Source organism: Cupressus sempervirens, chromosome 4 (assembly GCF_028749045.1).
Source record: "Cupressus sempervirens isolate cs-2001-9-10 chromosome 4, ASM2874904v1, whole genome shotgun sequence".
Classification (NCBI taxonomy): Eukaryota; Viridiplantae; Streptophyta; class Pinopsida; order Cupressales; family Cupressaceae; genus Cupressus; species Cupressus sempervirens.
The window spans coordinates 279,570,729-279,584,046 of record NC_143121.1 but is presented as its reverse complement, the minus strand read 5'-3'; the positions used below and the strand labels follow the sequence as shown (position 1 = coordinate 279,584,046).

General features: G+C 33.7%; 1 long non-coding RNA gene across 1 annotated transcript; it reads left to right on the top strand.

The window, feature by feature from the left end:
* The first annotated feature begins 11,875 nt into the window (after positions 1-11,875).
* LOC149561086 (uncharacterized) lies at positions 11,876-12,397 on the top strand. Its single transcript, XR_016363395.1, has 3 exons — positions 11,876-11,978; positions 12,077-12,180; positions 12,334-12,397. It is a non-coding gene; the product is annotated as an uncharacterized LOC149561086 (long non-coding RNA).
* Positions 12,398-13,318: the final 921 nt, after the last annotated feature.

The window sequence follows — 13,318 nt, the reverse complement described above, 5'->3', positions numbered from 1 at the left end:
TGGCATTTAATGAGGGTGGGTGAAGGAGGAGATATTTGTTAACTTTGGCTTGGGTTAGTAAGTTTTAACCCATGTTTAGAGAATGTGACAAGGTTAGGAGGGGATTAGGATTAGGTTTAAAGACATCTTCTAGAAGAGTCTAGACTTTGGATGAGGATAAAGACTTTCTAGAATAGTCTAGAATTTCCTAGGATGAGGATGAAGACTTTCTAGAAGAGTCTAGAACTTCTTAGGATGAGGATAAATTAGATTTTTAGGAAATAAATAAAGTTTTATTTATTTCAAGGGTTTGGGTTGAGGAGATATTTATTAAAACTTTTTTAATAAAGATGAGGATTAATATTTAATCTTAATTAAATATTTTGAGTTGGGATTAGGGGTAGGAAATGATGGGATTAGCCTTTAATCGAAATTAAAGAAGGATTAGAAGATTTTGGAAGAAGTTATTGGTCATAAGGAAATTGGCCAAGTTTTGGGCAAAAAATAAATTATTTATTTATTTTGGGATTTTTGGTCAATTTATTAATTAAATAATTAATAAATAAGGAAATAATGTTTAAATAAGATTTAAACATTTTTGGGAGGGATTCCTTAATTAAATATTTTTAATTAAGATAAAGGGATTTAATGGCATAAAAATTAATTTATTAATTAATTAATTAATTAATTAATAAATGATGATGTCATCAGGACTTTTTCAGAAAATAAAAATACTTTATTTTCTAAAGGTTTTTAGGTGTCTACAGTAATAACTAATTTTATAAGACATCTAAGGGATCTATGGATTTTTTTTTGTGGTAACTGATTCACCCCTCCTCTCAGTTACTCCATCTATATTTCCAACAATTGGTATCAGAGCATTTGGTGCTTGTAGGAAGGATTGCAAGGATCTAAGCTAAAGATCAAGATGTCTTATAAGAGGGGAATTCCAAGGCTTAATAAGGATACATTTTTAGCATGGCAAGGCCTCATGAGACTCCATTTGGCTTCCATTGGAGATACAAGATTGAAATACCTTGATCAATAATATGTAACTCCTTTTGGCACATTATCTGTCAATGACATTGCTGAGAAAATGACTCATAACACCATGCTGATAGATATTGTATCAGCCCTAAGCTATGAGGAATTTGATGATATCAAGGACTACAAAACTTCCTTTTCTATGTGGAACAAGTTGAAAGATATATATGGAGGTGATGATAATATGAGGAGAGTCAAAGCATAAAGTCTAAGAGGACAATTTGATTAGGTGAGGATGAGAGAGGATGAGAACATTCACTAATACATTAGGGGCCAATTTGCAATGCCAATGTGTTCTTTGGCTTTTTTTTTCAAATATAGCTCGACAACATCACAATTGCGATGTCAAGCAACTTAGGTGTTGCAATTGCGACGACGTCGGGCTCTAATTGAAAAAAAAAACATACATATGCGCGCATTTCAAACATTTCCATCACATTATTTGCAAGCAGCACGCTCTAGAAGCCGAGCATACCTAGCTATCTGTGTTCTAACAAATGGAGGCTCACAAACTTACAAAGATTTTCTAAGGAATTTGCTTGAAGTGGCTGTACAAGTATGCATCCTAGGTAAGATGTGATGCAAGCCCTAAATCGGACTAGCTTATGGCTACCTCAGTTTCATTCGTAATCTAAACATCATCTATTGACCATGGTAGGTGGGCTACAAGGAATCGTCTCAGAAGTAAAAGCTATCCTTCAAAATCCAGCAGCAGTTTAAAAAATTAAGGATTCAAATCTTTGCCTGCTCACCTATGGCCAATTAAAGTGCGTAAAGCCTCTATCATGCATCTGAAAAAGGTTAGGTTGTTTAAATCTTTTGAAATTTGTGTTGAATTTTGCATATTTTTCACAGCTTAACAAATCAAATGGAGGATCTTGGCACCTTCGATCTCCCGCTTCTCTATATGGTGCGCCTCTATATAGATTAGATATATGAGGGAAAACCCCATAAACTATTTGATTTCTCCCATAAACTATTTGTGTTGCAAACCCCTATTTAGCTCGCCTTTCTACATATACCTCTTTGGTATAATGGTGTCCCCTACTGATTTTTACCCAAAGTAAGAATTTCACAACAAACTTTGTATACAAATTTTTCTCTATAATTAAACATATGATAGCTGTTGAAACTTAAAGTAAATAAACAACTAAATTACTAACATTTCATACGTAGACATAATTTATAGATTTATTTAGAATACCCAACCATATTAGGGTTTAAATTTAGGGTGCCCTAGAACATTTACCACTACTAATCCCAAAGGCAGGATACAACACCCCTAGGCCCACAAGTGGCAAGAACACATCCACCCAACATGGTGTGGTCTACTTACAAGGGGAACCCATCTCTACCCTCACTAGTCATGTCTCCTTATTAAGCCATATATGATAAATTCCAACCTTTAGTTCACTTCTACAAGCAACCATTGTAGACATTGGAAAGGAAAGAACAATAGGCTACTCTGGAACTTTCGCCACAACAAAGCCCAAGGGTTAGGGTTGAGTTAACGTGATACTACATATGTACATTTATTCTCCCCAATTTTCTTTCTCTCCTAAACAATTTTTAGCCAACTACAAAGGCTTTATAAGAGTCGCATTGAAGATTTTTGGTTTTCTTGATTTATAATGACTTTATCTTCCATAAAATTTTTATTATGTTTATGTTGGGCCTACTCTTCCTACATGCCCTTTTTAATTATGTTAAACTTAATAAAAAATATACATATGATCAAATTTCAGTTCCATAGGGCAACTCTCAATATAGAGCTTTAAAAGGACATAACATAGTCACTTATGCTTAGCCCACTGTAAGTCTTGCAAATGAGCCCAGTCTATGTGTCATTATATATAACCATGCCATATTGTAGGATCTTCATTCCAAATGCTGATTTTATTATAGCCTTCAAAGTCTCAAACTCTACATCCATAGTGTTCATTTGTTTCCATTAGAAAAATAACATTCTTACCCTTTTCTATAGGCCCCAACCCCAATCCTCTTCTCCATGGGCAACCTTTGCAAATTCACATTTATATACTCTTGTTGGGTTCTTCTTGTTCTTTGTTCGCTTTTGTTGTCCTTCATCATAAAAAAATTGATATTGATGTTGGTATCAATACATTGATACATTTATTATCGATATTCCTTTTTTATGCAATATTACATTGTCAATTCAATACATGGCATACTCATATAAGTTTATCGATGCTTGGTGACAAAGGGATTTGTATTGTTTGACACTTTATTGATACACATTACCTCTTTAGTTTAATACATTTATATATTGATCGTTAATGGAATACACAAGGTATACAATTGTAGCATTGACTGGCAATTGATACACAATATTGCACACTCATTTCAATTGATAGTTATAATAGATATACAAGATCAATGGTCCCCTTTACATATTTTACATATAATAACGTATTATGCATGATTGATACTTCATGCATCCTTGTTACGTACAAGCTTGATATGCATTATTGTCATTTGATACATCAGTCATCATGTTACACGAGATATCAATGCTCTATACATTCTTATCTTTCATAAGGAACTAGTATCTTATCAACTTTTCATTTATAAGTTACAAATGTCTTATTACATACAAGATGGATAAGTTATTATTGTATACAGGGTTGATAATTGTCCAGTGACTGGTGCAAGAACATGGTGCTAATGATGAAAGGATATGATGATTCATAGATAATGTTTTTCATCTTGGTATAAAAAACTTGCATGGATCATTTCGGATAATCGAGTGGTAATCTATTGCTTTGACTAGGGCATTGTGACATTGATGAGGATTTGGTCTATATGCATCGAAACAAATGGAAGGCCTTCTTATAGCCTTGATTATCGTTGACATTATTTAGAAAGGCATTGTAATTTCCTTGATGATAATCGACACCATTGATATTTTTGTACATTTCAAAGGCATTGTAATTGCCTTGGTTATTGTCGGCATCATTTACATTTCAAAAGGTATATTTTGAAGTCATTGACATCATACTCATCAAAGCACCCAAAGACATAATCACCTATTTAAAGCATATCTAAGACATAGTGATATGAGCATCTTGATGTTGATAGTTGTCGACATCAGCGTGGTCTGTTAGTGCACAAAGATTTCTTGTAAAATCTTTTGCAGTTGTCGAAGCTACTCTTACAGCCAACATAGTTGCTGAACATTAGTCTCAATTAGTTGAAAGGTTTGGTAATTTCGTTCTCAAGTGACTTCATTTGGTTTGGGTTAACAATCTCAAACCATAAGTTTATTATTTCTTCTTTCAAAACTGTTTGCAAATTGACTTGGAGTTGGTTGTCTTTGATATCTCAAGGGATTACCAAGATAGTCATGAAAGTTTGATTGAATACTTTGTTTTACTAGTCATAATTTCAAATTTTTAAATTAATTGGAAATATAATTTTTATAAAAGATATGGAGGAGTTGTTTTGTAGGGACATAGTGCTTGTTGATGATATTGAGCTTGATTTTGAATAGTATTTTGAAATTGGTTTTATTTATCAATCTTAATTCTATAAAATATTGGATTTGCATAGAACAATACTTTTGATCAGGTGAGATATAGCATATAGACTGTATATATTATTTTATGAAGCACTACATAGAGTTGCATACAATTTGTTTTACAGAGTTCCCAAGTCTCAAGGAACTGAGATACACAAGAAATGATACATATTGAAATATAGATGATGCTTTGTATTCTCAAGGAACTGAGATACACAGGAAATGATACATATTAAAATAGAGATGATACTTTGTACATTTAATTTTAGAACTGTGATGTTGTTTTAGTGCCAACGAGGCACTTTCATTTGCCAGTAAGGCATTCTTCTGTGAGTGGTTTTTCATCCCCATGAGGCATGAGTGCTTTCCACTCATGAAAAACACCATTTATGATTCCTCTGTTAACTTTGTGGTGTTCATAATTGTCATAAAAATTTTACTTATCTATTTCATTTCATTTGAAGATGTCTATGGATAGCCATATATGAATTAAACTGAACACTTAATTGTTTTAAGGCTAAGTTACCGATGCTAGTTCTGAATGGTAGACCCTTGAGTCATTTTGAGACTCTTTATCTAGTATGTAATGGCTAAGCATGTTTTGCATTTTGGTTACCCACACTTTTCACGGTCCCATTTTGTAGTTTTGCAAAGAGGAAAAATGAGGAACATGACAGCTTAAATAAGTGTGCTAGAAAAAAAAAGAAAAAGAGTATGTATAGCAGACCTCTTTCTACATAGGCTTCATTGTGACCCACAAAGGCAGCAAGATTGCGATGATGCACACATCTCTTTCTCACTAAGTTTAATCTTTCTTGAATTGCCCTTGCGAATGATGATGCTACTCTTGGTAAAGGTGTGTGTGAAAGGTCTACATCACACTGGATTCCAGTGAAAATACCCCACCCATATAACATTGTTGGATCAGTTAAGAAACAATCTTATTTTTGTTAAATCATTTTTATAGTAGCCCATTGCATGATTAACAGCCTTAAAACCATTATACCCAAGAAATCAATGTATGAGATAATTATTAATTCATAGCCTTCAACATCACATTTGTATTGATTAAGACACTTTGAGATGTATCTGCTAAAAAAGTGAGATGAGTAAAGATAGCTTCATTGACACAAGCAACCTCAAAGATACATCAATGAAATAGTAATCAGAGCTCAACATTGCAACGAGACCATATCTTCAAAGAAGATACATATGAAGCTAGAAATTAAAAGGTAGGCAACTCGCTTAAATCATCAATTCCAACCTAGGAACTAACATAGCTCTAGATTTCATGGAACTACTAAAAAAACAAATAAAAATGAGTGGAAATAAAGATAACTTCACTTAATTGTAAAATGTTTATAGAAACTATGCATAGCTCACAATTGTGTAGCTGGGACTTGGTTCTCTTCTTACAACAATGAATTTAGAAATGGAGCACACAAATCAATTTGATCGATGACTTTAATTAAATTTACACAAACTCTCCCAAAATTGTATAGAATTGAATGAATAAATATGATAATTGTTTGTTTTACTATCACAAAGTTCCATGAATTACATCGGAAAAAAATAACAAAAACCAGCTCAATTTCACTCCCTATAAGAGATATTCTTCCTAAAAACTTCCTAGGGATGAAGCAACCCACAATGACAAAAAAAATAAAAAAATGGCTGCCTAAAAATAGATGTCTTGCTACAAATGTGCTCAGGACTGCAGCAACTTGGCTACCTCCTATGGCCACAAGCAGGCTCAAATATACATCAATGAAATAGTAATCAGAGCTCAACATTGCAGTGAGATCATATCTTCAAAGAAGATATATAAAGCTAGAAATTGAAAGAAAGGCAACTTGCTTAATTCATAAGTCCAACCTAGGAACTAACATAGCTCTAGATGTCATGGAACTACTAGAAAAACAAATAACAATGACCAGGAATGACAGTGTCTAAACGAGCATCAAGTATGAGTGAGGACAGTTTAGGAGGGTACAATGAGGATGTGAACATCAAAGATTCTAATTATGGTGTTTGGAGAGATCTCTAGCTGTTGAAGAGGATACCAAACTGTTGCACCTCTGGTTGGATACATGCAGATGCATTGGTTGTGCCACTGCTTCCAAGAAACTGCACTTTGCATGCATTTGAGATGTTGCAGTGGGGTTTTAAGGGCAAGCTATTGGACTCTCCTCTAAGGATGTATATTAATTATTGGGAGAATTAATGTTCAATTTTTATTTTATTGGGGTTAGGGTTGAGTTTCCTGCTTTTCCACCAGGTGCATCTCAACCTCTTCAGTTATATCTTGTTGCACGAGAGTTTCAAAATTTTCAAGTCTTTTTTCACTAGAATCAACCTTAATAGAGTCATTATGGTTATATGAATGGATTCTTTGCCTTAGAACACTAACATCTTCAAAATCCCATATGAAATCTATATGACCATTTTATTTCTTCAATATGCCCTATGGATGTCCCTATCTAACTATATATCTTTTAATTGCATATAATAATAAATTTATGTGCTTTTTCATGACAATGTTTGACTCATATAAATTTTTGGCTAACATTTTTATACTTGATCTTTGACACAGGGGCACAATATGGAGCAACCGCCCAGAGGGGATGCTAGCGATGTTCCCGGCTCATCTACACATGAGCAGGTAAAACTCATTGTAATTGTGCAAACTAGACAGAAGCAAAATGTTATTTTTTTAATGTTATTTTCTTCATTGTTTTGGAGTAATTTTGATAATACTAATACTATTGTTGTCACAGAGGGCCAGCGGTCGGAGGGAGGGAAAGGAACCTGCACTCCCTCAGCAGTCTGCCCCTGAGGAGGACCCATTTTATATTGATTTAGCAGAGACCGATGACCCGATCGGTTCCATTAAAAAGTTGCTAAAGAAAATTGGCAGAGAAATTATACATTTGGCAACCATTAAGCCTACTACTCAGGAAATAAAATATAGGGCATCTGAATTGTTGCACACCTCTGAAACCTTAAAAGTAAGTATTAATGAAATTTTTAATTATAAAAAGAGTTCAATAATGGTTTTTATGTTATGCTCTTTTATGACATTAATTAAAATATGGATGCGTTGTCTTTACAGAGTTTTTTGCGTGATTTCGAGCCCCATTCCCATGATGAGGGTGCTACAGGTGGTTCAGGTAGATCGCATGTTCCATTCCCCACTTGTGTTTTCCGTTGAATATAGATAGGAATTATCATAATCATTGACAATACATGCAATTAAGACTGAATTTATGTACACGTTCTATATTTATGCATGCTCTAACAATTTTATTCTTTAGCTTCAGATCCTATGATGATGCCGCCTCCATCTAGGACAACCACAAATCTCTGTCCGACTGTTGAGTCGAGAACACGTAGCTGACAGGCATCGACTGTTGCACCATCTACTGGTACACAAATCCCTCTTTTTCTCTCTTTTGTTATGTGTTTAAGTTTTATGTGTTTACGATGTAGATTGTAATGACCCCCCTTTAGTAGTCACTCAACGTTTAAACCTTTTCACAATTTTTTTACAACTATTTATTTGATATGCCTTTGGTTTTTATAATTCATGTGAATGATTAACCAGACTCACATGTCTACTATCTTTGAACTCAAACATTATTTTTTTGTGTATTTTTCACATCTTCTTGCATGAATCATCACCTTCTTTTGACTGTTACAATTGTCGACTCCTGTTCAGTTGCTATTTCAATGAGTACACCAAGCCTGCACAAATTATACTTGTTCACTGCAGCTTGAACAGATTTACACTAACCACTAAGCCTGCACAAATTATTCATCAAAAGAGGATGAATGTACATATGGACACCAACATAGTGGCCTGAAATAGGCACTAGACACATTATGCAAAGATTTTCTGGGAATTCTGAAAATATGGACACTCATATTTATTGATTAATTATAGATGTAATATCCCATTTTTGGATAAGCAAGGAAATAGGGATAATTACCTCTACTTCCTTTTTCACTATGCCAAATAAATGCAAAATAAGAAAGTAATGAAAGTTACACTTAGATAAACTTCTATATACAAATTGAAATAAATGCAATAATTGATATAAAAGTGTTTTATCCTTATGGAAATGGTTTATCACTTTATTGATATGAATGTGCTGCTGTATCTCATGTAGCTGACAATCTTATGCAAATGATTTATTGCTTTCAGCAATGGCTGCGATATCTGATAGGACAAAGTATATACCCAACAATTGATGAGATGATGTTGCCTATGGTGATACAATTTCTATATCTTATCTTATCTTTATAGTTTATGTAATGGAGTGTGATATGTTGCTTATAACAATGATATTGCTCTTTTAGATACATACTTTTGTACTTGCAATGTCTGATATAGAGATTGAGTTGCAATGTCAAATATGGATATATATTCTTGTAAAGTTAATCTGATGATGTTTTGGATGTCTATCTATTACATGCAATCAATGATGGATGCCATGTCTAATCTATTATCCTTAGTCTCTGCAATTCTTAGATGCATCTTTGATTTGCCAATATATGCCTGTACGAAAATGCTAATGGCAGTTTCCTCTAAATAGAGCAGACTGAACTGTTAATTTATCTGAAACAGGTTAATTTATCTGAACTTATGAAACTTTTTGCAATAGGAGCTACAACATCATTCCCTGGATGTTCCTATGTTCCTAGTACGGGAATAGTGAAGGATGTCATATTGATCGTCAGCGACGATGAAGGCATTCCATTAAAAGTAGCCAAAGTTCTAGGTACTTTAAAGTTATTATTCTATAGTGATATAATAGTAATTTAGTTTTTGATCACTCTTCATCGACTAATGATCCCATGATTGTTTTGTAGGGAATGATTTTTTTTGGAAAAAACTTGGTGATGAGTGTTTGCGAATATTCGGGCCCACCGTGTGTACTTGGTGGAACATCATATCCTAACTAAAACCCTAAACCACTATTTTGATTTCATATCATTGTTAGAATAATTTTCCTTTTCATCCATTTCTTGAACTATATTAAAGGTAGCTTCACTTCATTTATGAGTCTAACATGTTTTTTTTTACTTAAAAGGTGGAATCTCCAAGACAAAAAGTTGAAGGATGATCTTATAGAGAGCATGACCCAACTCTTTGGACCTCGTGCATTCGAGAGAAACAAGCTCCTTGAAAAAGTTGGTTTATGTTTGAAGTATATTAGGGACCAGTACAGAAAAAATTTACGGGATAACCCTAGGTACGAGCGTCCGCCCTATGTTCCTGAGGCTGAGTGGCAAGCTCTGATTTTGGATGGAAAGTATAAAGCTGACAAGAAAAATACAATTACACCAGTAGAGAGTACACCAAGGTATGTGATACTATTGAGAATGTAATTATGTACTAATTAACCTCTATATTTATACTAACTAATTTCAAACTTTTCATAGATTGCCTGACACATCAAAGTCAACAAAGGCAAGACTAGAAAAGCACGGGACACAGAAGCTCGACTCTGGTGGTTTTTTGAAAATTCAAGCACAAGTTGTAAGTATCCCTGATCCTCAACTTTTGCAACTTTTGTATTTCCTTTTGATATTTTAACTACCCTCCATTGGTTGATGAAACAATGCAAGTAAAATTCACCATACCACGCAAAAATGTAGGGCTCAGAGTTCAAGAGATGCCTCACAGAAGAGGATAAGAGATTTGGCTTCCAACAAGGCTATAGAGCTGTGGCTGAATGGCTACGAGCTGAAATCAGTGTGGAAGGTTCTAATAATGATGCATCTGAGCCACAGGTAAATAAGCTAAATGAAATTTATTTCAAATTGAATACTTTAATAATTAGTCTATTTGATGTTAAGTTCCAATATAAAGTGAGTATATCTATTTTAAGAAAGCAATGATAACAATGCGTAGGATGTTGGAATGCAGCCTGACAATCCTTCTACACAATCTGTGAATGTTGAAGGTTCGCATGATGTGCATCCCAGTGGTGGAGGTATACATTTTCTATTAAATTTTTTATATGTAATTGCAATTGGTGTTTGGATTAACGTAACATTTTGTATAGTAGCTATAGAGGATCGAGGGGTTGATGTTCATGAGCGTGTTGACGTTGAGTCCAGACAAAATGATGTGGTCAGATCAGGTAAAGAGCGCCATAGTTATGTTATTTAAAATAATTAAATACTTGTAACAATTATAATAAATTATTTTTAATTTAACTCTTTTATTTGTTATTGCAGAGGACCCCCCTTTGCAACAACATAGGAATTTGAGATCATCAAGAACAGAGAAAAGAACTGATGAGGGGGGAATTGATGATGACACTGATGCTCCTCTTAGAGCTTACATAGAAAAAAGAAATAGAAAGAAAAAAAAGAAATGAATGTCATCTACATACCTTAATTGATAATGACTGAATTTCATGTCTCAATGAATTTAATTATGTGCTAATGAATGTTCATGAATTATGTGTTAATGCAAAATATTGATGAATGTTGCATGTTTATGAATCTAATGTGTTAATGAATGTTATCATGTGATATTGATTGAATGTTACATTTTATTAATGGTTGAAAGAATGAATGAATGTTAGATGTTAATGGGGAATGTAGAGTGATGTTAGGGGGAGGGGGGTGGGGCCAAATGAGCTTCCACCTTCACGTGGTTGGCCCTGTTTAGTAGAGAATATTAAACTATTCTCGAAACAAAGTGAAGCTCAATAAGATGTAAGTGAAGCTCAAATTGGCACAAATAGGGAGTCAATATGATGTAAGGGGTCATTTGAAGTCCTAGGGTGTCCCAGGAAGAGTTATGGGTGGATGGTAGTGTTTACATGATGTAATAGGCTATTAAAGCCCCTAAATGATGTAAAATGCACTCAAAGTGCAAGATCTTGTAAAATTGCCAACATTGGCAACATAAGCCAACTTAGGCTTGAATGGGGTTAGTTAAGGTTATAGGTGTGTGAAGAGTGTTTTAAAAGGTCTTTTAGAGTCATTTAGGAATGACATTATAGTTGTCATAAGTCTTTAGCCGAGAAAAGGTCACAAAAGATAATCAAAGGTAATGATGTTAAAAAAGGTAATGAGGTTTTTATCACTAAAAGTGAAGAGCTTGTTGCTTTTTGAACTCCACTTCTAAGGATACTTGGATTATTTCCATATTTGAAAACTTGTGAACACGTTGAATTATAATATTATTGTCTTTCAACTTAGTGAATATCATTGTGGTTTCACTGTCAGAGATCGGAAAACATCTATTTTTTGTTTCATTAGTATTCTTTGTAGCATGCAATAGTGATTTCTGTCAATTGATGCAGTTCCAGAGAACGGAGGTGAAAATACAGAGTTGGAGGTATATGACTTTAAAGGAGATGGAGGAATAGCATTAGCTATGTACAATACTGATGAGGTATGTAGTCCTCTCTTTTATGAAAAATATAATTTCCTGTTCTAATTCTAATTGAACAAATCTCAAATATTCAATTACGATTAATTATTTCTGTGCAGTCTATTCGTGCATTTGCTGATGCATCAATGGCAACAGTTTATGAGAAGAAATGGCCACTTTACCTGAGTACTAAAAACACAATTTAAAAAAAATATGATGGAAGGTATGTTTTCAAATCAATATAAGGATTGATGATCTTATTTTTACCTTTTTCTCTAACAATCCTTACTTCCCATGTTACCATTCTTTATGATTCTCTAGCTTAATGATCCTCATATTCTCAGAGATTCTTCTTATACGTGACTTAAATTGGTAGGTTTAAAGATATCTTTTAGGAGGTATATGAGGCCAGTTGGAAAGCTAAATATGACGCAACAAGAATCTTGTTGGTTTTGTTTCTTGGCACAATAATATGAAGATTGCAATGTTGATTATCTTGACTCTGTCGGGCACACAATAAATTCTTTCAATGATTGATTCATGAACAGGTATGAGCATAGGCTTATTGATGACATGGTAGCCTATGCTTTGAAGAGTGATGGTGCCTATGTTTGGGCATGCAAAAATTATGACGGTGATGTGCAGAGTGATTTCCTTGCGTAGGGTTAGTGGTGCAAAATACTATTTTTCATTAAATCTGGCTTTGAACTGATCATTATATCTAATCTTACATATATCTATTGTTTTTGTAAGGAAGGAAACATGATTACTTTCTTTAGAAGCAAACCTAACTGGATTTTCTGTTTTTAGGATTTGGATCTGTTGGTCTGATGACATCTGTCCTGGTGAGATTGTAATCCACTTTACTATTATATATAACTTGGTTCAATTACCTATTTGTTTGGTGTATATGTTTTCTTACAGGTAAATCATTTTTAAACACGGAATTATTTAATAGTGTTTATGTTATTTTTCAGCAAACATGCACACATTCATCATATTCTATACCGTCATTCTTATTCATACTTTAAGTTGGTTTAGATTTGGTTCATGAGCTGTATGCTCTAATTAAATATTTTGCTAAATTAAGCTCAATTTTCATATCTTGTACTTGGGGTATTGCCTATCATTTTTCGTGGCATTCATTTTCGAGCAAGCTTGTCTGCATGTACACACCATGACATCTTTACATGGACATTATGTGTTGCCACTTTTATCCATTGGTGGAACTGCATGCATTTAAATGTCTAGCAGATGTGTCCATGATTCTGTGTATTTTTGTAGCTGTGAAGAGCTTATATTTCAAAAGTGAAACTTTGGGAGTTAGATCTGCAAGATTGCGTTTGACATATTCTATTTTA